Below are 27,758 nucleotides of genomic sequence, written 5' to 3' on the forward strand. Positions count from 1 at the left end.
AAATCTAAACAAAAACCTAATAATCTTCATCTTTCCTCCAGTAGAACTCAGGCCCTAGAATTTCACCCACTAATTCCTCAATCAAAGTTGAACTAAAGCATACCATGTAGAAAGACATCCATTCTTCATCTGTAGTCTTTAAGCGATTTTATTTTTTATTTGTATTGGGGTATTGTCTACAAAACCCAATCAGGATATTTTGTTATGTATTTGTATTGCAAGTGTCCCAAATGAAAGAGAAACCCCACTGTGCTTAGTGCTGTACAAAAACACAGTAAGAGACAGACCATGACCCAAAGAGCTAACAATCTAAATAGATAAAGAGTGAGAGAAAGGGATTATTATCCCTATTTTACAGATGAGAAACTGAGGCATGGATTAATAGCCTCATTTCAAAAGGGCTCTGTTCCCATTTAGGCACCTGTCACAGGCTGGCTGGCCCTTAAAGGGTCAGCCTGTGATAGATCAACTACTGCCCACCCCCATGCCCTCCCAAAGCTAATTCTGACTGGCTGGAGATCAGCTGGCTGAACTTAATTATTAGATGCAGCTGGGGAAAAGAAGGGGCTTGTCTCATAAAGAGCTGGGTGAGCTCAGTGGGAGAGAGGAGAAGAGGTGGGACACGGTCTCTCTTTGGAAGCAGGCTGAGATGAGGCAAGGAGAGAAAAGCAGGTAGGTTACTTCCAGGATGAGCTGGGAGCCTGACTGGAGGCAGGAAGCCTGAGGAGTAGCAGTGTGGCTGAAGCCCTGAGTGTGCAGAGAAGTGTGCCAGGCCCTGGACAATGGGGTTGTTTGAGGCTCAGGAGCCTGGGACTAGGCATGGAGACAAACTCTAGCAGTCAAGGCATGCTTGTGAGGAAGAGGCAGCCTGCTTAGCCCAGCTGGGCTGAAGATTCAATTGTTTTGAGTATTTCTGTTAGACTTTGATAAAGGACTCCATGGCTCTGAAAGGGGCAGGACTTTATAATGTGGTCTATCTGGCAGGCCAGAACAATCCTATGCCTGGAGTGGGCTGAAGGACAGTGGGGGGAACAGAGGCAAAACTTGCTGCAGTGCCCCATCCAGCCAGTAGGGGGGGTGTTGGGGTAGCCATTTTGCTACAGTCCCTAAACTGAGAAGAAGAGACGTGGATGCTGAGCACTATAAAAATCTGACCCCAAATGATGTGTTCAAGACCACTCAAGAAATCTGTGGCTGAGCTAAGAATTGAGCACAGCTCTCTTGAGTCCAAGTCCAGTACTTTAACCCCAAGAATAACATTCCTACTAGGATCAGGGCCTCATTGAGTCCTGTACAAACACATACAAATGGTACCTCTACACAGCTCTGAGCTACTAATAGTTAATTGTGTGGGGTACACTCAGCTGATCTTGACAGATTTGCCAGTCTAGAGAGAAAGGCAAGACACTATTCAGCACCTCCTCCCAACCCGTCACCCCCAAGTCCTACCAATGTGCTGTGGAAGAAAATTCCTTTTCATCCATGCAGATTGCAGACTCACTGGGGCCAGGACTGTGTCTTACAACTGACAGATGTAATTCCCAGCTCTGGGAGATGTACATGCCCCAACTTTACTTGAGCTAGCATGCTAATAATAGCACTGTGCCTACTGCAGTGTGGGAGGTGTCTTGGACTAGCTGTCCCCCTACAATCCCGCCTCACACCCACAGTACATATTCAGATGGCTAGCTTAAGCTGCCACCTTCACTGCCATGGGCACAATGCTACGTTTAGCATTGTGCAGGCAGTTACTTGCTGGCAATGCTACGTCTACCAGAGCAGGCAACTACTTGCAGGCTAAACTAAACTTAAGTCTATTGCATCAGCTGGAAACTCAAAACAATATTGTTTTGTAATAGAACCAGCCTTTTGCTACATCAAAAACTCCCCCTGCCTTAGCACAGGCTTTGCCAAAAAATAAATAGAAGCAAACACACGTGCACTTGACTAATGGATCAACGAAAATGCTACTTCCCATGTGGTTATCACTGGGAAACTTATTTTTTAAAATGACTTCATTTTTTTTTAAACCTGGAAGTGCCTTTCAAATTCTCATATGATTCATTTCTAGGTGAGCTGTTACATATTACATCCCATGGAGAATATAATCCTGCGTATTTGTACTATCACTCATAATACTGCTAATCAATCTTTTAGAAATTCAAAATATTTTCAGTGCAAGTTAGCAAACAAAATCCAATTTGTAAAGCACTTTGAGTATTACTGATTAAAAATAAAATAAGATGGACAGTTTAACAGCAAACCTACAATCATGTTGCTTTGTATCATATCTATTGTATGTCACCTAAATTCTGCAGTGACTGGCACTCTATAAGAAGATAGCCAGTGATTCTTGAATAGAGAGGACTCAATAGATACAATACGTGCTTGAAAACATTAGCTGGAGCTTGGGGAACGGATTTGGAGTGACAAATCAATCAGGATGGTGGATCTGTGCACTTATGCATTTGCTTGAATAAAGAATTCAGCTTAAACCTGCTGGTTGCTTGCTTGCGTCAGGCAAAATGCAGCATACAGAAAAGAAACCTGTACTAAAGAGAATTCCTTGTGGCTTGTAAACAGTGTATTTGATAACTGGATATAGAACTTCCCTATCAGAGAGGTTGGTTCAGCCATAAATTGGTTGTCATTCTGTGGATCTCAAAACTCCCTTTGAAATAAAGGATTGATTTTTAAGGTGTGGCCAGTGGAATCTAAATCTGATTCAAAAGTTTACTCTTTAAGAAAAGAGTGCCTCCCATTGGCATGCAAATTGAATACTGAGTTTAGCATTCCCTACTACCCACAGGGCTGTGGCTTCATTGGAAATGATAGTCACTACATAGGGGAACTCCAGGGAGTAGATTTACAGAGGAAATGCCTTATCCCCTTCCAGGTTAGCTAGGCTCTTCTGCCTGAATTTAGCCAGCAGCCATACCAGAGCTCATTTAAAGGTGCAGGCAACCCTCAACTGCCCAAAAAAACCTGGAAACACCCTCAACAAAAGCATAATTGTCCCACTGTAGGCAGGGGTGAAAGTAACTTACAGGACTTACTGGTACTGTCGGAGTCCTAAGGGGGCGTGGCCTCATCCGGAAGAGGCGTGGCCTCTCAAGATTTAAAGGCCTTGGGGAACCAGCTGTGGCTGGGAGACCCAGGGCCTTTAAATCAACCAGGGGCTCCCAGCTGCAGAGGTGGCTGGGAGCCCCCCGGGGCTCAGGGGCAAATTAAAGGGCCCGGAGCTCTGGCTGCCAGGGGAACCCCGAGCTTTGCGGGGCTGGGGCAGGGATTTAAAAGGCCCAGAGCTCCTGCCACTGAGGGAAGCCTGGAGCCCTTAAATCCTGGCCCCAGCCCGGCCGCCAGAGCCGTGGCTGGGATTCAAAGGGCTCTGGGCTGCCCACAGCCGCGGGGAGCTTTGAGCCCTTTAAATCCCTGCCCCAGCCCAGCCGCCGGAGCCGCGGCTGGGATTTAAAGGGCTTTGGGCTGCCCGCAGTGGCAAGGAGCTCTGAGCCCTTTAAATCTCAGCCGTGGCCGGGATTGAAAGGGCTCAGGGCTGCCTGCAGCCGTGGGCAGCCCAGAGCCCTTTCAATCCCTGCCGTGGAAGTCAATGCAGTCCAGCACGGCGTACTGGCTCTTGCTGGTACGCCGGACCGGACCGGCTTACTTTCACCTCTGACTGTATGTATGTGTATGTGTATGAATGTGTCACAAACAATGCAGCTGCAGCCTGCCACCGACCAGCAGCGACCCCAGCAATGGGCCCCTGTGGGCTGCTGCCTGCAGAGAGCCAGCAGGTGCCACTGGGCTGGATCTGCCAAGGAGTAAGTAACCAAGGCAAAAACCACAGCCAGCCAGCCAGGGAGGGAGCCGGGGGTAGGGGAGGGGAAGTCAGGGGTGAATGAAAGACAACTGGAATAGCCTTCATGAAATATACAAGATATTTAGAGAGTTTTGTCAATTTCAGCCTCTGCGCTCTGCAGGCAGGACAAAACAAAAAGAGATCTGAGATTCCACCCGATGTCCTAAGGACATTTCAGGTGTTTAAAACAATATATAAAGAGGGTGGATTGGAATGAAAACTGCTATTTCTTTCAAAGGAGGCACAATAATTTCCCTGAATATTCAGTTTTCCCCTCCAATCCCTTTGTGGTTTTGTCTATGGGGGCTATTTGCTTTCCCTGTGAATCTTTAGTTGCTTTAGCAAAATTGCTTTGCCCAAAATAAACCCTAATCATCATGACACATCTTTCTACTATGTTCTCCATGTTTTCTGTGTTTTTTTTTTAAACAGTAACATTTCAAAGAGGATCTGCAAACAGTTTGGGCATCACAACCATGATCCTCTGCTGGGGAGGGAATGGGATAGATTTGAACTTGGAAATGGTTCCTGATTTTGATTGTGTTTAGGAGATCCCCTCATCCCAGGGGCAGTCACACACACCCAACAACAATTGGGAGTGAAATTAACAAGGATGCCAGAAACGGCTCCGAACTCTGGGCACTGAACTGCACAGGGAACAGCTGAGCTTAAACTGTTCTTTTGCAGACAGCAGCAGCAGGCATCTCAGCCAGTGTCCCTATTGCAAGCTAGAGCCTAGAGGAGAACCTCCGCTGGAAGGGAAGGAATGCAGAGCCTTGTCTGCAGCCTGGCTGGAGGAGGGGGAGGGAGGAGCCGAGAAACCAATGTGACAGTGAGTTTTCCCCTTTCACCTGCTTTTATTAGCTCTGGATTTAAGCTGTGCAGCCAAATGCTTGTATTTGTTGTGTATATTAGTATTGGAGAGAGATCCCCTCATCCCGGGGGCAGAAAAGGACTGCCCCTGCCATGGTCAAACACACCCTCCCCTCAACCTCCTCCCCCCAGCTACTGTGAGTGAAATTAACAAGGATGCCAGAAACCTAGGCCTGGGGGCTGAACCATCAGGGAACAGCTGAGTTTAAACTATTCTTATGCAGGGAGCAGGCTTCTTTCTCCCTCCCTCAGTCAGTCTCCTTTTCTTACCGGTCCTCCGTACCGGCCCGTACCAGCTTACTTTCACCTCTGACTGTAGGAGGCTAGATGGTATTTCTTTAAATAGATTAAAATCTGAACTTGTTTCCTATTATGTGGCTGTAAAGCTCTTCTATTAGAGTAACTGTGTGAGTGGACTGGAAAATTGGAAATGAGGTTTCCCATCTGTCTGTCTGCTTGACTTCAGTTTCAATGTGATGGCTGTTTGAGACCGCTAACTCATTTCTAACAGGTCACCAATCCAGGTCAGGAGTCTACATTAAAAAAACAGACTCAATAATCTCAGTAGGGAGGAGGAGGATTGACTGAGCATAGAGACTAAATCTGTTCTCCTTCAGATCACTGAACTTTCATCCTTGGATGATGTCGGGCAGCTTGCGCCATCTGAACTATACCAGTTTATGTGAATAAAATAGAGGATTCTAGACTCCAAGCCTTGTCCAACAACTGCCTTTAGAGGAATACTATTACATTTGTACTAATGGATCATTGGGTATAGGTGCACATATTGTGATGAGTTCAGCCACCCTGCTCCTCTCTCATGCTCAGATGTTTGGTGTTGGAGGAGATCATGTTGTTGTTGTTTTTGTTTTTTTTAAAAAAGCACTCCTTGACAATTTTTCTCTAAATTATTAGACCATGGGTGAAACTGTTTCCTCTTAATTATATAATCTTGTGCAGGCTTCAGCACTGCTGATGCTGGAATGTTTATATAAATGTATTGCCCTTGAAAAATATCCAAAGGTTTGGTATTGGGAGAGTTAGGGGGCTGTCACATAGAGCTTTTCATTGGTAGAAAGAGGGTTGATTCTAGCCCATATCAATAGTGACCCAAAGTTGAATTAATATGGTAATGCTAATAATTTTCATGTGTATATAGTGCTTTTCCAAGTGTTAAATGATAACGCTGTTGTGAGAGCTGTTCTGTGATCTATGAAATGAGTGGGCTGCCTCAATACAGTTCCTAGTGGACAGGCACTGTTGTTTACAGTGTGAGCTAAAAGGTAATAGACAAATTTAACTTAAAATGGTCCCTTCCTGTTCAGAGTTTGAGGTAAACCAAGGCAGCGCAGATAATGTATCTTTGTAAGTACTTATTAGACTCCTATCACTGAAGTGCCTGAGCCTCTCACAAACATTAATGAATTCACCCTCGTCTTCCTTTTGAGGCAGGGAAGTGTTATATGGCCATGTACTCCCTGGGACTGAGGCATGCAGAGATTAAATACCTTGCCCAGGGTCACCCAGGAAGTTTGTGGCAGAGCCAGGGATTGACCCGAAATCTCCTGAGTCCATCTCCATTTTACCCCTGCTCTCAGGATAAAATGGGGATGATAGCATTTCCCTCCCTACCAGTGATGTTGTGAGGATAAATACATTAAATCTTATTAGGTGTTTGGATACCTCAGTAGCGAGGGATACATAAGAACTAAAAAAAGGTTCAATATTTTTAAAACTATAAAATAAAACTGAAGAACACAAGTGAAGTGGCAGGTCACTGTAAAATGGATATTAAGAAGGCAAGAGGAATTCTCAATTACAGATAGGCAAAACCTCAGGCTTTCAGTACCTCTTAGATCACCAGAGAGTAGGGAACAATCAGTGAAGAGATGGAGGCTACAGAGAATGTGAATTATTTCTTTTCATCAATCTTCACTATACAGGATGGCTGATAAATCCTCCGGTGGTGCAAGGAGTAGTTAAACAGTGGTGAACTACAATGGTGCAAGTGGTGCAGTCATGCCAGAGACCGTGAGGTTATTGGGGGTCCTACCAGAGGGGCTGCCAGGGAGCGCATGGCTCACTGGTCCCCCAGGGCAGGGGGAGGCTAAGAATGGGACCCCGCTCCAGCCAGGGCCACCCTGGGCCCTGGACATGAGCTGCTGGCAAGGATGCACAGAGAATACATCTGGGGGATCACAGCAATGGGGGATGAGCAGGGATGGGAGGCAACCTGGACACAGGAGCATCCATAGAGATGGAGCACAAGGTAAAAGTATCAGCTGCTTTGCATGGGGAGGGGGAGGTTGGCAGAGGGGCAATTTGATGGAGGATAAATCAGAGCTGGGTGATTGGGGGGTTGGAACAGAACTGGGGAGAGTTGGGGATCTGGATCGGAGCTGTTGAGGGTGCGGGGGAAGGGAGTTGGAGTGGAGCTTGGTGGAGGTTTGGTCCAGAGCTGGGGGAATAGGCATGGAAGCAGAGCTGGAGGGGATTGACAGGGAACTGGAGGAGGGCCTGCGGGGGCCTGAAACAGGGCTGAGTGGGGTGGATCAGGGCAATAATGGAGCAGGAGGGGAGTTAAAAGAGCCTGGGGAGGTGATTAGACTGGGGTTGGGGGAGATGAAGGTTGGACAGAAGGGGACTAGAGGGGGGCTGAGGAAGAGCTGGGGCAGCTAGAGCAGAACTAAAGAGGGCTAAGGCAGGTGCAGGGGGAGCTGGTGGGAAGCCATGTGGGAGCAGGTGGATGGGAGAACTGGATTGGGACTATGGGGTAGCTAGGCATGACTTGGAGGTCAGGAGGAGCAGGGAGGGGTTTGATTGGGGCTAGAGAGGAGCTAGGCAGAAACTAGGGGGTTGGCGGTTGGATTGGAGCTATGTGGAAGCTAGAGGGTGGTACATTTTGGAATCAGGAAGTAGGCCTGTTCTGGGCCTCGTTTATGCCATTGGAGTTAAAGCTGAAAATGTCTCAGGCCTGTTACTGGGGAATCTTAGGGTATGTCTACACTGCAATTAACCCTGGGACCCTGCGAGGTGGGAGGGTCCTAGAGCTCAGGCTGCAGCCTGAGCCTGAATGCCTACGCCTGAGCCAGCTGGCATGGGCCCACTGCGGGTGTCTAATTGCAGTGTAGACATACCCTTAGACTAGCATAGAGCCAACATAGTCAACTATGTCCTCCATCCCAATATACAGGGTAGGAGGGGGCTGAGGCTGAACATGCTACGTTCAGGCAGTCTCAGCAAAACAGGTCCTTTGGAGCCTTTACATGCTGGTGCAGCTTGGAGCAGCCCCAAGTCTGCTCCCACTTGTGCCAGGGGCTGATCCAGACCTCAGTTCCTCCTAAAATCTTGGATGTGAGAGGTGGGACCTGTTCCAGCTTACCTGAGAATTCAGCCCCTTGTGTTTTAAGAGGATCCTATAGTGGAGTGATATTTTGAGGAAACTCCTGACATTTAAGGATTCTGGGCCTTGTTTTATCTTAAGAAATTCTATTTACAGTAGAGTGCCCCAGCACCTGGGCTTGTTACTCGATGTATCTACATCTATTCATAATGTGCATATATTTTTAAACTCTGGAAGAGGAGGAGAAAAGTGAGATGGCCACATTTAATGATGACTCAAATTATTTAGGTTAATTAAAGCTCAAAAAGAGGTGAGTAATTCAGAAGGGCCTAACACAACTAGGTAACTGGGCAACACAGAAGATTAAATTCACAGCAGATAAGTGCTTGGAAAGGCACTTTTGAAAGCAACAAATTAAATTACTGATACACACCGATGGATTTTGAATGAACTGTAATGTCTCAGGAAATGTCAAAACATCATTATGAGCAATTTAATGAGGGTATTTGCTCAATGTGTAAGTGAATAAGATGTTAGGTTGTATTAGAAAGTGGACAAAAATAATAAGGAAAATATTATAGAGCTATTACTGTAGACAAATTGATGTATAGCCCTATTTCACTGTAGAGTTCAGTTTCTGGGAAGGACACTTCAGAAAATGCACAGCCAAAGTAGAAAACATACAGAGGCATATAAGAAAAAGGATGAGAGCGGAGGGAGGGGGTTTCCATATCAGGAGATGTTTTAAAGAGACATTGTGCACAGATCCTCATGACTAAGGCTACAATTTTGTCATGGATGTTTTTAATAAAAGTTGTGGACAGATCACGAGCAATAAACAAAAATTAACAGAAGCCGTGACCTGTCCTGACTTTTACTAAAAACATCCATGACAAAATGGGGAGGAAGGAGGGTCCAGCACCGTGCCCCACAGCATGCAAGGGCAGAGAGCTGCAGCCCCCCGCTCCTACCCAGTGGCTGGGAGGGACACCTGACCGCAGGGCTAGGAGCTGGGGGTGGATCTCTAGCTGCTCTGCAGGGCTAGGAGCTCAGGGGTCCCCCGCTGGAGCTGGGATCTGTGGGGTCTCCAGATGGCGGCGGCTAGGGAGCTCTGGGAGATCCCCCCCAGCCCTGCAGGGCTAGGAGCTGCGGGGGATCCGTGACCTCTGTGACATACTTGTAGCCTTACTCATGACAGTAAGAGCTCCATGCATCTCAAGAGAGATACACTCTGGGAGTGTGTGTGTGTGGGGGGAGGTTGTCTTTTTCCCTCCTCCCTCTGTGTTATCCATTATAGGAAATAGCTTGAATTCCTACTGGTGCTCCACAAGAACTCTGCTGATGGAAAATTCTCTGCAGAGCTGCTGACTAGGTGGACTGGCTGACTGCTCAGGCCTGATCAAGCATCTTTTCAGTCAGTGACATCCATTTTTTGTTACTGGGTGAGCTCCTTATATTTCTCCACCCTGTGGACCCTTGAAGTTCAAGGGTGAAGGTTTGACCACAGAGATCAATGCAAGAATTTATACCAGGATGAGCCAATGTACTCCTTCCGGGAATTTGAACTACTATTTGGTGTGGAAAAAGGAGAGGAGATATGACAGAGAATTATACAGAAGTGTGAATGGCAGAGTAAAAAGTCAGTCAAATGCTCCCATTTACCTTTCCATTAATAAAGGACTATAGAACATTAAACTTTAAATGACAACACATTTAAATAGATAATAGGACTTTGAATCCAATATATAATTAGTCTCGTTAACACAGTGCCACAGGATATCACTGTGGTAAATAACCACAATGCCAGTGCCAGTCCATTTTTTAATGTTGCTCAGGGAAATAGTATTTTATACCCTAAAGCAAAATGATTACCAGCTCTTAGCATCCCCATTAACTCCCCTCAATGCTTCCCCCGTGGTGTAGTGCTGTGCAGTTCGGTAGAACATGAGAGTTTTACACCTTCCACAGGAGTATCTGTCACTGGCTTTTGTGGAGGACAAGATATTAGATATCAGACTATCTTCCTAAAATCCACTAAAGAAAGGGTATTTAGTTCTAGAAATATTTGGGAGGCAAAGTGCATATTGCTATTCAATATTTCATAATGAAAGCTGGTCAAAACAAAAAAATAAAATTGTTCATATTTAGTATTTTCACCAAAATTCAAACTTTCAAATTTTGTTATTAATTTTTGACACTCTATAGTTGGTCAAAATGTTTTATGGAAAAATTGATTTCCCCCCCTCCCAGTTTTTCATTGAAATCAGAAACTTTGACCAGCTCTACTCATAATATTTTAGTTATGCAAATATCCCTTCATTTTCTGTCAGTGTTTTCCTTCTTTACTCTTGAGGATATTTAGCTTTTTTCCTTTCCTTAATGTTCATATCTATACATTATCTTTACTGCCATCCTTTTGGCCTCTGAGATTTTTGTTTTGTTTCTAATCAGTGTGATTCTGGGATGATTCTTAGACTCATATTTGTAACTAAGGGTTCTCAAATGTGGTGGAGGTGGTTATATGTGGGGTTGCAACCTGTCAGCTCTGTGGGGCTCACAGTCCCGAGACCCCCTTAAATTAAATCCTCACCACCACCCCATTTTTAATTTATATGGGGGTTCACACTTAGAGGCTTGCTGTGTGAAAGCGGTCACCAATACAAAAAGTTTGAAAACCACTTCTAATCCAAAGCCTATTAAAGCCAACAGGAGTCTTTCCATTGACTCCCAGTGGACTTTGGCTATGACCATTAAAAGGCTAACAACTGAGTAATGACTTTACTCCATTGGATTCATGAAGTCAGAACAGTCTCCTATAATACATCGGTTTATGAAATTGCATCATCTTCCCCCAATATTTTCATGCGTCTTTCTAGGTTCTCAGTCTCTTCCCACCCCAATATCCAAGCACCTCACCACATTTAAAATAGAAATAACAAAAACAAAGTTAATTTTTTTTAGAAAAAGCAAAACACTTACTGTTATGGAAACAAACAGCAACTGCTTTCGTTCAGGTCCAAATTATGACATTGTTAGGGAGGTTTGCAATGTATAAAGCGAGCCCATTTCCGTGCTGGCTTTGAAGAATGTCACTACAACAGGGTTAGGTTAGCTGAACCGCACACACCTTGTGTCTCTCAGGGCTTGTGAGCAATGCCTTCTGGGACTTGCAGTCCTTCTGCTGCTTAGCACCACCTGTTTAAACAGATTATGGGGACAGCAGAAACTACATTACCCATAATTGCTTTCAGTTTATTTCTGATTATACCTGAAACCAGGAGAGCAGGTCTGGCTGCTGGAGTTTCACCTTAGGGAGCGAGAGAAAGAAGTAAGTGGAAAAGGGAAAGTAAGATATGCTCAGTTTGTGCATTTGGAAGACATTCTGTGTATTCTTCTGTGCCATGCTGAAGATATATAGAGCTCTGTGGAAGAGGCAGATAAGGGGAATGTTGAGATAAATCTCTAGTGTTGAATTTTAAAACAATTAACTTCAAAGTAAATAATACAACATCCAAAATAGCACAAACTGGCATAACTCCTTCGGCGTCTATCTGTGCGAGAGACACAATCTCAGCTACTGAATGAGCTCAGCTAGGGGTGGCTCCAAAACCTTTAGTCATCAACTGAGGCGGAAATACAGAAATATATTCCAGGAAAGAGAACAGCCTTTCTGACCCCATGTTTCTTGACAAAACAGACTAAAAGATTCCAAGATTAAAAGTTCCTGTAGTTTTCTTAATCATCACAACAAATTAATATATGAAGCCTTTATTAGACGTGGAGATGAGTGAAATTTTTCAGTTGAAACTTCTTTTAATAAAAGATGCACTTTTGTCAGCACTGCAACATTTAACACGTTCGTGTGATTTTTGCCACATTATTTGTCACAAAAAACAAAAATTCTGAAAGTCAGAATAAAATATTTTGATGTTTCAATTTACAATGACTTTTCATTTCAAAATTTCCTTAAGCCTTATAGTTAAAAAAATTTTAATGTAAGAAAAGCTTGAAACCAAAACACATTTTATTTAATCAGAAACAATCTGTTTGATTTGCCAAAAATTTCTAAAACAAATTCTTCGTTGGCTTCTCCCAAAATTAATTTACATTTTTTAATTGATCGCAAACTGAAAAATCAGTTCTTCACACACTCTGGTTGGAAGAACTTGGGGTGATGGGATTGAGAAGAAGAGGTTGTGCCACTGGAAATCAGAGCAGTCACACGCTTAAATGGTTTTCTTTCATTAGTCCTCACTTCACACCCAGCTCTCACCTGTGGCTCCAATTAGCTGCTAGTATGTGGCAGTGGCCACACTCCATGACATCATGTTTATTGGGGGGCTAACCCAGGTTGAGGGTAGCCATTGGGAAACACTCATAGTGAGGGGAAATGTCTATCCCCAGCACACTTAGTGTGCTTTGGCTGACCAGGCAGAGGAGACCTTTTAGTCCAACAGATGGAAAAGCACTGCAGCCAGGCTATGTGGCATACACAAGGTTTGGCAAGGCACAAAGATGTCAATGGCTATCCATTGCACTTAATGATGTTTCCAGTCATTGCAACCTTTGGTGCCACTGGTTTTTTACTTCAGCAACTGAGAGAGTGAGATTGCCTCTGGGTATTCTAATTTAACTTCATGCACAGGCATTCATGTATCAACCCGTGTTGCCGCAAAGCCATGGTCAGCTACAACAGACAACCATACAGTTTGAAGAATGTACCTATCATATTTCAGTGCACTCAGGTCCAAATCCTGCACCTGGCCAGAGCCCAAGTAAATAGTCTTTGAACAGGGGGTTCTTGGCATGAGTCAGAGAGGAGGTAAATCTCCCATCCTGAATTATTATTATTATTATTTGTGTTCCAGCAGCACCTAGTGCAATCACAGCCCCATGTACTAGGCACAGCAGTCCCTGCCGCAAAGATCTACAATCTAAATAAACCCAACACAAAGGGGGTGAGAGAGAGGCAGCATTCTGACTGTTTAACGGATGGGGAATGGAGACACAAATGGATAGTTTCTCACCGACGTCACACAGGAATGCTTGACAGAACCAGAAATTGAACCCAGATCTTCTGTGTCCTAGTCCACTGCCTTGATCACAAAACCATTCTTCCTCTAACGAGTCTGCACCAGCAGCTGAGGAGAGGGATTTAGCTTGTGAAACTGCATCTAGATCCCCTGACCATGCTGCCTCCCACAAGTTCCCCTCCACTGGTCTGTGATAGCTGCACAGTGCACAGTTTGCACTAGTGTCCTGCCCCTCCCCACTTAGCAGAGCTGCACCAATTCCACTGTATTCATGGGCTACTTACATGGGTCAAAAGAGTAACTCCCTCATTTAGGGTTTTCCTTAATGTATTTTTAAAGTGTCTCCTTCCAGCAAAGAAGAAAATGTTCCTATTTTTCAGTGAGACATTTAAAATCTCACTCATTTCCTTTTCAATCCCATTCACTCAGAATGTCATACTGAGATAGAGCCCTAGAAGGAAATGAATCTGCCAATACCATATTCATCATGGTGGCATCTAAATGCCTTATGGAACTACATAAGCTCAGCCATGTATTTTATTAATTTTTTCCATGGATTTTATAACCAGGAGAGACCATTAGGCCATTCAGTTTGACTTCCTCTATATCACAGACCAAAGAATTTCTCCCAGTACTGAGCCTAATAACTTGCATTTGATTAATTAATGGTGAGTCTCATCTTAAAACCCACTATCTAGAAAATAAGAAGCTCTAGTTTACAGCCATAGTTTGATTTAAGTTGGAGTTAGTTCTGAATTCCTGATTAATAAATCCCACTTGCCAGATGATGCAGGCCTTGGAAAGGCTCTCCTCTGTTCTCATGAGGATGATGTCAGAACAATGTCCACAAACAGACAGGCAGGGCCTGGCCTTCTGCTGAGACTCTGCCTATGGAAATAAAAAGGGTTTTTTCCCTCCACATCCCCTCTAAAGGTCCAACCTAAGGGCCTTCCGAGAGAATTTGTAGTTGGGGATGGGCACTGCCAGTGGGAGGAGAGGGGAGATAATGCCAGCCAGTTCCGCTGGCTTATTCAGAGCCATTGGAGAAACAGGGACTGTTTGTCTTTTCTGTTCAGACTAAGCTCATTGAAGCAAGGATTGTTTTTTGCAGTGTGTGCCCAGAATCTAGCATAATGAGGCCTAAACCTCAGCAAAGGCCTAGTGATGCCATAATAATAATTAAGAACAATAAAGGAGACTTTGTTCTCCTGAGTCTCAAGCTCCATCCCTTTTTTCTGTCCTTCAGAATGATTTTCAAAGCTTCTGTTTACTGACAGCCTTCGTATGGCAGGCAGTTACCATCTCACCCACCACTCCTGGTTTCCCTGCAGGGTCACTGGCCCAGAGCAGAAATGTTGCACTCCCTAGAGAGGCATTTTTAGACACTTTGTCAGTCCTTCCTCACATTTTAAAAAATAAAGCTATTGAAATCAATGACGGTTTTACCTAGTAAGAAGGACCCTTGGATTGGCCACTCAATTCATATTAAACAGCCTCCTTTCCCCGGAAGTGAATCAAAATATTTAACCAATCTGGTGTATATATTTTGTCAGTTTATTAATGAATATATTAAAATACATCTCAGGTGTAAATATCTGTTGAGAATATTTCCTCCTGGTTTTGGAATTGTTCAGTAGGGGTGAAAATTAACCCCTGCAGAGAAAACTTGCATATGCACTACTTCAGGGCCACGTAAGGTCTCACAATAGAGTTTCTGTGGTGCATATATTTATGTGGGCCCTCTGCACAGGAGTGAATGAGTACTGGGTATATGCTTATTTTTATGAAACCGGTGCAAGGCCTGCATGTGCTGGTGCTTTTATATTATTACACGATGGAAGCTTACATTGCAGGCATCTGAAGTATGTGTTTCAAAAGAACCCACATTCTTCATTATCTCTCTAAAAATAGATTTGACCAGTCAAGCTTCTCTTTCCAAACATTGAAATCTATTCATCCCCAAGACCATTTTTCTTTTGAAAACCAGTGATGAGACACTACTGCCTTTCACAAAGTTTGACTCATTTCCTAAGAAAAAATCTTCCACAAAGCAGATTTAGATCATTATCTCTTAGGAATGCTAAGTATTGTGTTGATAGTTAATAAGTGAATTCATGTGTTTGTTTAATTAACTGCAGCGTTTGTATACAGGGAAAACCCGCATGCGGACAAAGCAATAGCAGATGTTCACTGATCCATCTGGCAACATATTTCTACATTTTTGTTTGCTAGACTGTGGCTCTATTCAGATCTCAGATATGTTTTTGTGTATTGACGTCAATGGGAGATGTGGGTGAGGATTTCAAGGCAAAATGGGATCTGTGGGCTCAATTCTGGCTCTTATAGCCTGAATTTTCAGAACAAGCACGTGAAGCACCTGAGTGGCAAGAGCGGCACACTATGGACTTGTCTACACGGGTAAATGCCTGGCATAACAATAGCTATTTTGGAATAGCTCCCCACATGGACACTCTAGCGTGGCGTAAACGTGACTTTATTCTACAATAATTATTCCACATTGGAAGCAAATCGATGGCACTAAGTCACAGCCTCTGGCTTGTGTAGCCCTGCCATCAGTGGTGGCCAACCCCTTGAAACTTGGAGAGTGCAAGCAGCCACATTACAGCTGTTCATGTGGAGAAGGAAAAGGATCCAGATGTCCTCTGCCCAGTCAGGTGCACACATGCAGCAGCAGCCGTTCTTTGACTCTATATTTGCTTATGATATATGCTACTTCTGTATTTACCAACTGTGCTTTTCTTTGACTAATTGTACCCCCAATCAGCTTTATGAACTTGTTAAGAAAAAACTAAGAATACAGAGCCAAAAGTAAATGCCTGGTTACATCTATGAAACTACGTGTGACAGTGCTGGGCAACAATTCAATTCATAAGGAGTCTTGGAGGATGGGAAAGCAAGACAAAAATTGTTTTTTTTCAATGGATTCCATGATATTAGTATATATAAAAGTGATATAGCTGATGACCTGGCCAAAACTGGAAGATCAGAAACTTAGACTGGAATGACAATGGTTGAGGATATTGATGCCCTCTCAAGGGAAATATTAGCTGAATAAATGGTCAAAAGATGAAAGATCCTCTGATTGATATCAAAGCATCTTGGAAAATAACATCCACCATCTTGAGATTGCAGACAGGGCACAGTGCAGGAATGAAAATCCACAGAGATGGGGCCAAGATATATCCACTCTGCAAGATGCTTTAACACTTGTCCATGTTTTTGAATGTAATATTGTAAGGAAAGTGACGTTTTTTAGATGGGGCAACTTGGATGAAGCCCTCAGAAAGGACCCTGGTATGAGTTCCCAAATTCATTCATGGACTGCCATGATAATCACAGGACAAGACAACAAGAACAATAACCAAGAGAAGTGAGGAGGTCAGAACCAGCTTTAGACCAGCAAATGTATTCTAGTGTAGATGCAGTTTATACGAGCAAGAGAGTCCCTATATGTCATATTAGTCTCCAAGTGAAATAAGCTATACTGGCAAAAACACTTTTTATATCTCTGTCTACACTATGGCTTTTGCTGGTATAGAAATGTTGCAAAAAATCACACTCCTAAATAGCATTACTAAACCAGCAAAAGATTCTCGTGTAGACCTGGCCTTAGAAAAACTCCACCCATCCCAGCTGAAGCTACCTTCCTCAAACCACCCCCTCTCCCACGAGGAGGAGGGATAGTTCAGTGGTTTGGGAGCATTGGCCTGCTAAATTGAGGGTTGTGAGTTCAATCCTTGAGGGGGCCATTTAGGGATCTGGGGCAAAAATTTGTCTGGGGATTAGTCCTGCTTTGAGCAGGGGATTGGACTAGATGACCTCCTGAGGTCCCTTCCAACCCTGATATTAAAAAATAATAATAATGCATATGAACTATCACCAGGGGTAAAAGTAACTTAAAGGACTTACCTGTACACCAGAGTCCTGAGCTGGGGGGTGGGGCCTCAATCAGAAGGGGTGGGGCCTTTAAATCCTTGGGCCCTTTAAATCAAGATTTAGAGGCATAAATCAAGATTTAAAGGGCCCAGGGCTCTAGCTGTGGTAGCCATGTCTGGGAGCCCTGGGCCCTTTAAATCACTGCTGGACCTACCAGCTCCAGAGGTGGCTGGGAGCCCCGGGGCTTAGGGCCAGCGGAGCCCCAGGCCCTTTAAATCGCTGGCCTGGGGAAGCCGGTCCAGTGCACCGGCTCTTGCTGGTAGACCAGACCATACCAGCTTTCTTTCACCTCTGCCTATCAGAAATCTTTTATTTGATGGGCAGACCAGGCTCTGAAATGCAGTTTCTAAGATGGCTGGGTCAACGGCTTTAGGTTGTTGTATCCTCCATGGGCTATCTCTTAGACCTTAGTTTGACAAACACTTAGGAAAAGAGGTGTCTCATTAATACGTTACCTAACATGAAACTAATGTAACTAATGTGAGGTAAAATCCTAGTGAAGACAAGTCAGTTGTAGTTTTAACATGTTATCAGGTCAAAGTAAACTTAGGTTCTCTCTAGTGTTTACCTTGACCTGCTAACATGTGAAAACTACAACTACCTTGTCTTCATTAGAGAGACAAGGTGAGCAAGGTAACATCTTTTATTGGACCAACTTCTGTTGGTGAAAGAGACAAGCTTTCATGTTACACAGAGCTCTTCTTCATGCCTGGGGCCCGGTCTACACTACGGAGTTAGGTCGACACAATGTCAACTATGTAAGTGTCTACATTAAAATTTCACTCCCAGAAATATAATTGCCCCACTATGCTGACTTAATAACTCCACCTCTATGAGAGGCATAAAGTCACTGTCAATGTAGTTAAGTCAATGCAGTGTCAGTGTAGACATTGCTTACGTCAACTGTTTCTGGCTTTCAGAAGTTATCTGACGCTTCCAGTATAGTGAGCACAAGCACTTCTGGTGAGGCCATGCACCACTGACACAAGGAGCATAGTGTGGACATACACAAATGATTTAAATATGTGGCAGCCATATGCCTTAGGTCAACATAATTCTGTAGTCTAGACATGCACTGGAAAAGTACACTGAGTGTCACAGCTAAATGCAAGGTGGAACAGATTGTCTAGCATAAGTAGTTAACACATATTCTAAGTTTTGAGTTGGTGGGTCCTGGTCTATAAGTTGCTTGTTTCTGATGATGTCAGGGGGTTGTTTGAAGGCCAGAAGAGGGGGTTCAGGAAAGATTTTTTTCAGGATATGGTCCCTGTTGAGCATGGGTTATAATTGTTTGATGATAACCCATATGGGTTCCAGTGTCGGGTGGTAGATGACAATAAGAGGGGAGGGGTTTCTTTCCCGTATTGAAGTAGCTTCTCTCAGGATATTTTGGTAGTCCCTTCCATAATGCAATCTGCTTCTCTGGTAGAGTATCCTTGTTTGGTGAAGATGGTTTTGAGTGTGTTAAGGTGTATATCTGGACTTTCTCCTCAGAGCATACTCTATGGTATCTGAGGGCCCAGCTGTAGATAACAGATTTTTTGTTGTGTTTAGGGTGTTTACTGGATCTATGAAAGTAAATGTGGTGATCCATCGGTTTCTTGTATATAATAGTCTGTAGGGTTCAATTGTTGAAGCTGATCATGGTATCAAGGTAGTTGATGCTGGTATAGGAGTGTCCCAGACAAAGTTTGATGGATGGATGGCGTTGCTGAAGTTATGGTGGAAATCTATGAGGGAGTTAGGTCATCTGTCCAAAGGATGAAAATATCATTGATGTACGTCAGATATATCATTGGTTTTGTGGTCCATTTGTCTTCATTGGGATTCTTACCATATCAGTTACATGTTAGCTTACTCAAGGCAAGAGAACACCTTTTTTCCAGTGAAGACAGGGCCTTTGAGAGGAGCAGCAAGTCTAACACTTTTATAGGAGTAGGTAACTGGAAAACTGGTTTGGAGAATAAATAGGGGGTATCTTTCTTAAATCATAGGAGGCGTGGACCCAAAGTGAGGAGAAGAGGGAAAATGAGATCTCTGAACACTGAAGAAAATTCTTTCTTTCTTGGGCCAGTGAGGGGGTTGGAACTGTGACCCTGGGGTGAGAGCCAGAGAATGCTTTTTGAAATATGAAAGTATTTTTGTTTCCTTTCTTGAACTGAAGCTGAGAACACCTTGCCAATTTAGTTTATACATATTATAAATCCAAGTATGTTAATCAAACTGCTTCTTTTTGTGTTTACTCCATATTCTCATTTTTGTTTGTTTGTTTGTTTGTTTTTAAAGAAAAAGAGGTTCTGGAATCTAAACCCCTTACAGTCATGTCAGTCAATAAAGCCCAAGCAAAATGTCCACTCCCCGTAAAGACTGTGGTGAGCAAAGGCTCAGGGAGATGCCAACAGAATCAAGGAAGAGTTGACAGTGGGGTCCCAATTCTTAGTGTTAGATTGGCCCCAAGTGTAAACCCAAGTGTTGTCCTGTGCCATCTAGTGGCACTGAGACCACTTAAAGCAAGAGCATTAAATGAGTCTGCTCTACAGCCTTAGCTAACAGCCAGCTGGCTTTTGGCTCATGCATTAAGCTCCAGATGTCCCCTGTTCGATCCTGCCCACCGATGACTGGGGTTTGTCGGTGTTACAAGTGGGGCCTTGTCCAGGATTTCAACTGGGAAGACTCTGAAGCTTGGGTTGTGCTTCCTCAGCTAGAGGAAGTATGTAACCCACACACTGTCTGGTTGTAGAGTAGCAGCTGTGTTAGTCTGTATCCGCAAAAAGAACAGGAGTACTTGTGGCACCTTAGAGACTAACAAATTTATTTGAGCATAAGCTTTCGTGGGCTACAGCCCACTTCTTTGGATGCATAGACTGGAACATATATTGAGGAGATATACATACACATACAGAGAGCATGTCGTCTGTCTGGTTGTGGTGTTCTGTCCCATCTAGTGGCATGAGACCACTTAAAGAGAGAGAGTTAAATGAGTCTGCTCTACAGCCTTAGCTAACAGCGAGTTGGCTTTTAGTTCATGCGGTAGAGGCTCATTCACTAAGCTTCAGATGTCCCCGGTTCAATCCCACCTGCCAACGACCAGTGTCTGTTGGTGTTACATAAGTATAGCAGCTCTTGTGGCAGATAGACTCTTGTTTTTCACCTACTTTCTCACTAAATCCCTTGTCTTAATTATAAGAAAGTGATTCATTTTTATTACATATCACCACCACAAGTGCTCTTTTGTGCGACAATGAAAACATTCAGCTGGCAAGAACGTTGAGCCAAAGAATGGGACTTGAGCCAGGAATTTCTCCTCTTAAAATAGCAGTTGTCCAGTGAAGCAAAAGGTGCTGTGCTGTTCTCAGCCCTGTTGTCTCTTGGATTATCTTCTGATACTATACTTCCAGATATAATTAGTGCATTGTTCCCAGATGCATACTTCTAGAAAAGAGCAGATGATTAGAAAGCTGTTTGGAGGGGCGATTACATTTCAATTTATTTTAAAAAAATCAGGAAAAAGTCTATTTTTCCTTTTCAAACAAACTATCTAGGCACAGCAAGGGCAGTTTTTAGTAGAAATTAAGAACCAGTATCTGATCTCATTGTAAATCCAGAGTAACTCCACTGGAGAAAATGGAATTGCTCCAGATTGAAGCCTTGATTCAGCAAGGTATGTAAACTTGTGCCTAACTTTCATCATGTGAATAGTTAAATTGGGCCAGATTTTCAACAACTACAGTGCTGAGCTCTTTTGAAAATCTGGCCGTAAATGTCACAATGGGACACTTGTTTAAGTGCCTAAATGAGAGCTGAGTCCTTGAAAATCTGCCCCTGAGTTGTTTAGAAAACCTGGGTCATTGACATCAGAAGGTATGTTTACAAGGATATAAAAGACGCAGGTCAGCTGACTTGGGCTTACAGGGCTCAGGCTGGGGCTCGGGCTGTGGGGCTGTAAAATTACAATGTAGACATTCTGGCTCAGGCTTGAGCTCAAGCTCTGGGATCCTGCGAGGGTCGAATGCCCTAGAGCTTGGGTTCCAGTCAGAGTCCAAAAATTCCACCACAATTTTATAGTGCACAGCCTAAGCCCTGCAAGCCCAAGTCAGCTGACCTGGGCCAGCCACGGGTGTTTAATTGCTGTGTCCATGTCTATTAAAAATTGCCCTTGCTGTGTAAATGACTAATTGCTTCACTTGTTCAAAATAATAGAAAGCAAACAATATGTATTTATCAGCTAAAGTTTTATTTATTTCTTTTTGAGCAATAAAAGTAAAATTCTGAAAAAACACAGTACTTTCATATTATAACTTTCTACCAGGTTCTACAATCTTTTCCTAAATTTACATATAATATCTAGAGCTATGAAAAAATAACTTGTACTTTAATATGGTGTCTTTATTCTGAGGCTGTCAAAGCTGATTACGAACAATGAATCACAACACTCCAATAAAATAGATAAGTATAACTGTTCATTTTACAGCTGGGTAAAACAAGGCATGCGAAAGGCTAAGGCTATGTTCAGCCAAGCATTTAAGCTTCTGCTTCACTTTAACTCCACTTACACACTCAAGTTTAATTGCTTTGCTGAACTGGGGCCTAAGTAACTTGCCCGACAACAAATCAGTGGTGAAGCTGAGGAGAGAATTTGAGTACTGACTTCCATTTTCTTCTTGTCATCACTTGGCCAGATTTTGCTGTCAGTTACACTAATGTGTGTTTACTCAACAGAGGTAAATGGAATTATACCAGAGCTCTACCTGTATAAATGAGAGAATAATCTGTCCATTACATTTTTTTTTCTGCACAGGTACGTGCCTACCACCTTAACTATTCATTAGTCATATTTACCATGTAGGTGCTTAAGATAAGGAACTATAAGGAGTTGCCTTTCAAATGTCAGCTTCAACTGAAAATAGAACGAAAGGTTTAAATAATGTATCACTGGCTCAGGTGTGGCCTTTTGAGGGGTCTCTGCTGCTCCTGATTGGCCCTCCGTAGTTTACCTTGGGTCAAGGCAGTTCTTGGACCCTCATCTCTAATTAAGTCTAGCAGTCTGCTTCAGTCTCTTGGCTGTCTTCGTGGAGGCAGTCTGGAGCAAGGATGTCGCCCTTTGCTGTCCAAGACCTTTCTGCCTTCCTTTCCTTCTCTGCACTGTCCTCTTTATAGCAGGCCTTGTTTCCTCTATTGGCTGCAACTATGGGTGCCTGCCTCTATGATTGGCAGCTCTGGCAGCTGCGCGGGGGTGGGGTCAAGCTGCTTGCTTGTAAACATGTATGGCTCTCCTCCCCATTCTGTCTACGCTCAGTGTGGGGTTTGTAGATCCCATTACAAATGTCTATGGCATGAAAAAGATGTATTCAGTTCTGTGCAAAGCTAGCATGAATCTGTAGAACAGAGCCAGGGCCGCAGCATGCCAAGCGCGTGTTTGGGGTGGCAAACCGCCGGAGGCAGCCTGCCTGCCGTGCTTGGAGCAGCAAAATCCCTAGAGCCGCCCCTGAACAGAGCTGATATAAATTTGTTTTGATAATATAGACAGTTTCATAGATGAAATACTCAGAGTTCAGTTACACTTCTTGTTTACTTTCCTAGATCATTCAATCATATTCATATCAATAAAGTAATTAATTGAATTATTCTGTGCCTTTAACAGAGGTCTTAAGTGCAGAATTGTGAATCTGATCCTCTTTTTCTTATCTTGCTCTTTTTACAATTGTACTAGTTACATAAAGCAAGGCATATTGTTTACCTTGAATGAATATACCTATGGGTGCAGTAACAGTGTAAAGAAAAGAAGAAAGAGAGTTCCTTTGATAAGAACACATTTAAACTATGTAAGAATTTAGATGTTGAAATTAAGACCATGAATCAGAGAAGCACTTAGGTGCATGCTTAAATCCCTTTGAAGTCAATGCAATTTTAATTGTGTTTAAAGCTAATCATGTGCTTACATGCTTTGCTGTATAGGGCTGGAAACATCCGACTTAATTTTTTAACTATACGCATAAGTGTTTTTCTGAACACAGATTTAAACAACAAAGTGTATTTCTCAGTTGTATTAACTGCTTGTCCTAAGTAGAAAGTGTTGCAATCCTGAAAATAATAGCAATCCACCTGTTAAAGGTTAAACTTCCAATAGGATTCACACAGGGTACTCATTAATCTGTAATATACTAAACTGGAAATTGAAATATTGTTTGTATCATGTGACTCCAGTGAGTGTTGCTGATCCTTTGCGTATCCTAAATCTGGTGTAATTGCTGCAAATGGACACAGTTGCTGGCAGTACTGCTCTGGCAGGAAAGTAGGGTGTGATATAACTCTCCATTTGCACATCTGGCTGTGGAAGAGCTTCACAGGCAGGAGGAGATGTGCACACTCTCTGCAAGGGACCACTTTGTTCCATATCTGGGTCTAGTAAGAAGAAAGTAATGTGTGCTTGTGAGGTTTTCTGTCAATTTTGTGCTTGCCTGTGGTTTGAGTTTTACCTGTTACATTTGAGGGAGGAGGGTTGGGCTTTTAGTATTTCTTAAAACATGATTTTTCCCAACACTGGCAGAAAACCTGCAGCAAGCATATAACAAATAAGACTATATAAGGACAGAGTATGCAAATCCCTATGTGACCGAGCTGGTGGGACAGGTAGCTAAGTCCACATTGTTACTGCTTTTTGAAGTCGGTGAAAGTAACTAAGGTATCTGAGAGGACAAATTCTAGCCCATACAGTTCAGACATACTGCATCATGTGAAGTTACTGGGCAACAGTTGTTTCTCTTGGCCTCAGGATGAAGTAATTCTGGTATGCAGCCATTTGCATGTATAGAATGTAGTGAGGTTGATCTCTGACAATCTCCACATGGTTCTTTTCCTGTCCCATATGCAGGAGGAGACAGGTGGTACATTGATATTGGCAGGTAAAAAAGGTGAACAAGCCTTAAGCAACCCACTGCAGCATGTGGAAAAGTCACTGCTTGTCCAGGTAGTTTGTTTGCACATGGAGTGATGGAAAAGTGGCCTCTGGTAGGAGAAATTGAACCATTGCAGCAGGTTTAAAACAAACAAAATGAAGTATTTTTTCACACAATGCAGTCAACCTGTGGAACTCCTTGCCAGAAGATGTTGTGAAGTCCAAGACTACAACAAGGTTCAAAAAAGAGCTAGATAAGTTCATGGAGGATAGGTCCATCAATGGCTATTAACCAGGATGGACAGGGATGGTGCCCCTAGCCTCTGTTTGCCAGAATCTGGGAATGGGTGACAGGGGATGGATCACTTGATGGTTACCTGTTCTGTTCATTCTCTCTGGGGCACCTGGCATTGGCCACTGTCAGAAGACAGGATTCTGGTCTAGATAGACCTTTGGTCTGACCCAGTATGGCTGTTCTTATGGGAGATTCTGGGAAAGAAAATATAAATATATAGTGAAACCTTTTTTATGCAACTACTCAGGACTACAAAGGACAATTGTTATTTTACAGTGTGCCAAAGGCCAAACAAACTGTGCTGGAAATATTATCTGAAATCCTTAAAGTGGTTCCCTAGGATAGTATAAGGGCATCTATTGGAGGGGGGTTCTTTATTTCATTGTACTTTTAAATGTATGACATCTACCAAAATGAACATATGTACGTATTGGTCCTTATTAATTGGGACTGTCATGTTTTGGGGGACCTATTTATGGGAATAATTCTGTGAACTGCTGAGCATTGTCTGCCAGGTGCTCAGTGCTTTCAATTCCCATTGCCTTTAGTGAGAAGTGACACTTGTTAGTGTGTTGTCTTCATTTTGAGATTGATTTATTTCTATAGACACCCACAGGAGAGGGATAAGAAGAAGTAATTACATACATTGAATTTTGTTTATTAATTGACATGGGTGGCTTCAGAGAACACTGTACAACAAAACAATGTAATCTGTGATCTCTGAAGCCAATGTCTTGAAGTGTAGAATACAATTATCTTGTCATTTTTTAAATGATTTTTCAAAAGAACAGCGTAAGTCCTGCAGAGAGAAAGATGTTATTACTCAGGGCTGATGGAATTGAGACTGAGCCAGATTCAGCGTTGATGCTGCTCATTACACTGACTTCAGATGTTTTACACTAGTGGTAATTTTGCGCAGGCGAGTTGGATTTCTGGTGAAAACATCAAATAAAAAGGGTTGTAAGTTTTCCTTTAAACATTGCAAATAAACCACCTACTTCCAGAAAACTCACACACAAAAATCAACCACGGCTGCGCAACATGGCATCAGGCTACATTTTGGATCATAGAGGATGTTTTTCATTAAAATCTTCTTTTTGTAGACATTTCTTGCTATAGGACTGTGACAGGGCAGTAGTACCCTGGTCACTGCAGTTCAATGTGTAATAACTCTAGATCTAGTGTAACAAGCCTGGAGAAAACCGACATACTGGAGGACTTGTTGGGACGAGAACAATTCAAGTAGGGAGCAGTGAAGCAGGCAGTGCTAGACCAGGAACACCTAGAGGAGAAGGAGGGCAGAGGCTTGGCTGACTCCAAGGAGAAGTAAGCCATGGACAAGGCACAGGTGCACAACAAACTGAAGAGAGAGAGGAAGCCTTGATGAGTGAACATACCCCAAGAGTCCTGAACAAGGGGCAAAGTAAGCAAGCAGAAGAGAGGGATTCTGAGATTGTGGCTCTAGGGGGACAATTCATGGGGGTTGATACGAGCCAGAAGCAAAGTAAACTGGAGGAAAGACCTATGGGATATGATTGGTGTGGTGATCAGTGGGCCAAGAAGGAGGTGTGGGGGGAACCTTCAGCCTCTATGTACCTTGTGCAGGTGGAAAGCAAGAGTCCCTCACTGGTGGTCTATGGAAGGCCAGTCTTAAAGGTTGCAGGAACCCCCAGTAGAAACGAGGGCTGTCAAGCGATTAAAAAAATTAATGGTGATTAATTGTGCTGTTAAACAATAGTAGAATACCATTTATTTAAACATTTTGGATGTTTTCTACATTTTCAAATATATTGATTTCAATTACAACACAGAATACAGAGTGTACAGTGCTCACTTTATATTTATTTTTATTACAAATATTTGCACTGTAAAAAACAAAATAACTGGTATTTTTCAGTGCAGCTAATACAAGTACTGTAGTGCAATCTCTTTATCATGAAAGTTGAACTTACAAATGTAGAATTATGTAAAAAAAATGCATTCCAAAATAAAACAATGTAAAACTTTAGAGCCTACAAGTCCACACGTGGGCAGAAATTACAATTAATTTTTATTGACAAACATTTTTATTTAAGCACTTTTAAAAAAAAGTTTTGATGATGGAATTGTTTTGACCAGCTCTATGATTAAAATGACTTACTCAAGGTCAAACAGAAAATTGGTAGGAGAGCTGAGGAATTCAATCCAGATTTTCTAAATCCCAGTCTAATATCTTCTACACAAGATCAATCTTCCTCTCAGTTCTGTATTTCCAAATTTTATACCCCCAAGCGTTCATTGAAGTGCCAGCTTCCTCTAATTGTATTCATTTTTATTGTTCCTGAAAATCATGAAACTAGGAAAAGAGTGAAATCTGAAGAAAACAAACTCTTTTTCATAATGCACAGCTGAATGTCTCAGGTTCATCTTCATCAGAAAGGGCAATAGCGCCAGAAGGGAAATGTGCATTTATAGCACTGAACATCAGCAGAAATACTGATGAATCTGAGATACACAAGCACCTTGACAAATTATTTTATCTAATTAGAAAAGTAAAAAACAAAAGAGTAGCATTTATTTTTTTCCTGACTAAAACATAATTCGCCCTTACCTCTTCTCTTCTTCTTTCATTTCACTAAAAAATGGTCCCTAGTTCAGTGAACGGTCATAGAGCAGAAGTTCAGAGGCCCATGTATAATACAGTGGAAAGGAAAGAATAATGTTTTATAAGTTAAAAATCACAATAAAAGTCTAACCACGTATGGTTCAGTTTTTCAACTATCTATTGTTAAGTTACTTTATAGCATGAGCAGGCATGTCAACGTCTTTAATATTTTACATGCACACCTTAATGATTTTATCAATATGGGATAGCATAAATATGCTTTTATGCATTTTTTTCAGTACCCAATTCCATTAGCAATTACTTTAATTCATCTGTGTACTACTGTATGGTTAATTTTCTATTCCTTTAGGCCCAGATTCAAGAAAGGACTTAAGCATTTCTTTAATTTTAAACATAAGTATGTGATTAAAGTTAAGTATGTGCTTTCCTGAATTGGGGTATTCAAACAGAATTAAAGGGCTGAGATTCAATATTGCTGAAAAATTATCAGTATTTTAATACACTGTAATAGATGCCACGTGGAACGTTGCACAGAAGATGTGAAGTGATATTTCTCTTTCATGAGTTATATACAGAATTATTTGTTTCTTGAGATTATTGAATGTGATCTGGATATAAATAGTGGAAATTGGGGTTAACAGACCCACTTTTAAAAGAGAGCTACAACATCTTTTATACTCATTTCCATTGACAAAACACTAGTGATTTGTATTTTTAAAACTTTGGAATAAAAAAAGCTGCTATAAAAGGGCTTTATTATACACATACAAAAATGTTGGAACCTCACATTAGTTTTATAGTAGAATAAATTCTGCTCCAGAGGTTACTACTTTCCCAACTTTTTCCTGTGGAGACAGCAGATCTCTCTCAATGAAATACAAGGGTTGGAACACATTAT

General features: G+C 42.5%; 1 long non-coding RNA gene across 1 annotated transcript in view; it reads left to right on the plus strand.

The window, feature by feature from the left end:
* Positions 1–619: 619 nt before the first annotated feature.
* Positions 620–27,758, plus strand: part of LOC120398725 — a 41,870-nt gene continuing 14,731 nt past the window's right edge. Inside the window, exon 1 of the long non-coding RNA XR_005594663.1 lies at positions 620–672. This is a non-coding gene — a long non-coding RNA (uncharacterized LOC120398725). The remainder of the gene's footprint in view (positions 673–27,758) is intronic.

Source organism: Mauremys reevesii, linkage group 2 (assembly GCF_016161935.1).
Source record: "Mauremys reevesii isolate NIE-2019 linkage group 2, ASM1616193v1, whole genome shotgun sequence".
NCBI classification, from domain to species: Eukaryota; Metazoa; Chordata; order Testudines; family Geoemydidae; genus Mauremys; species Mauremys reevesii.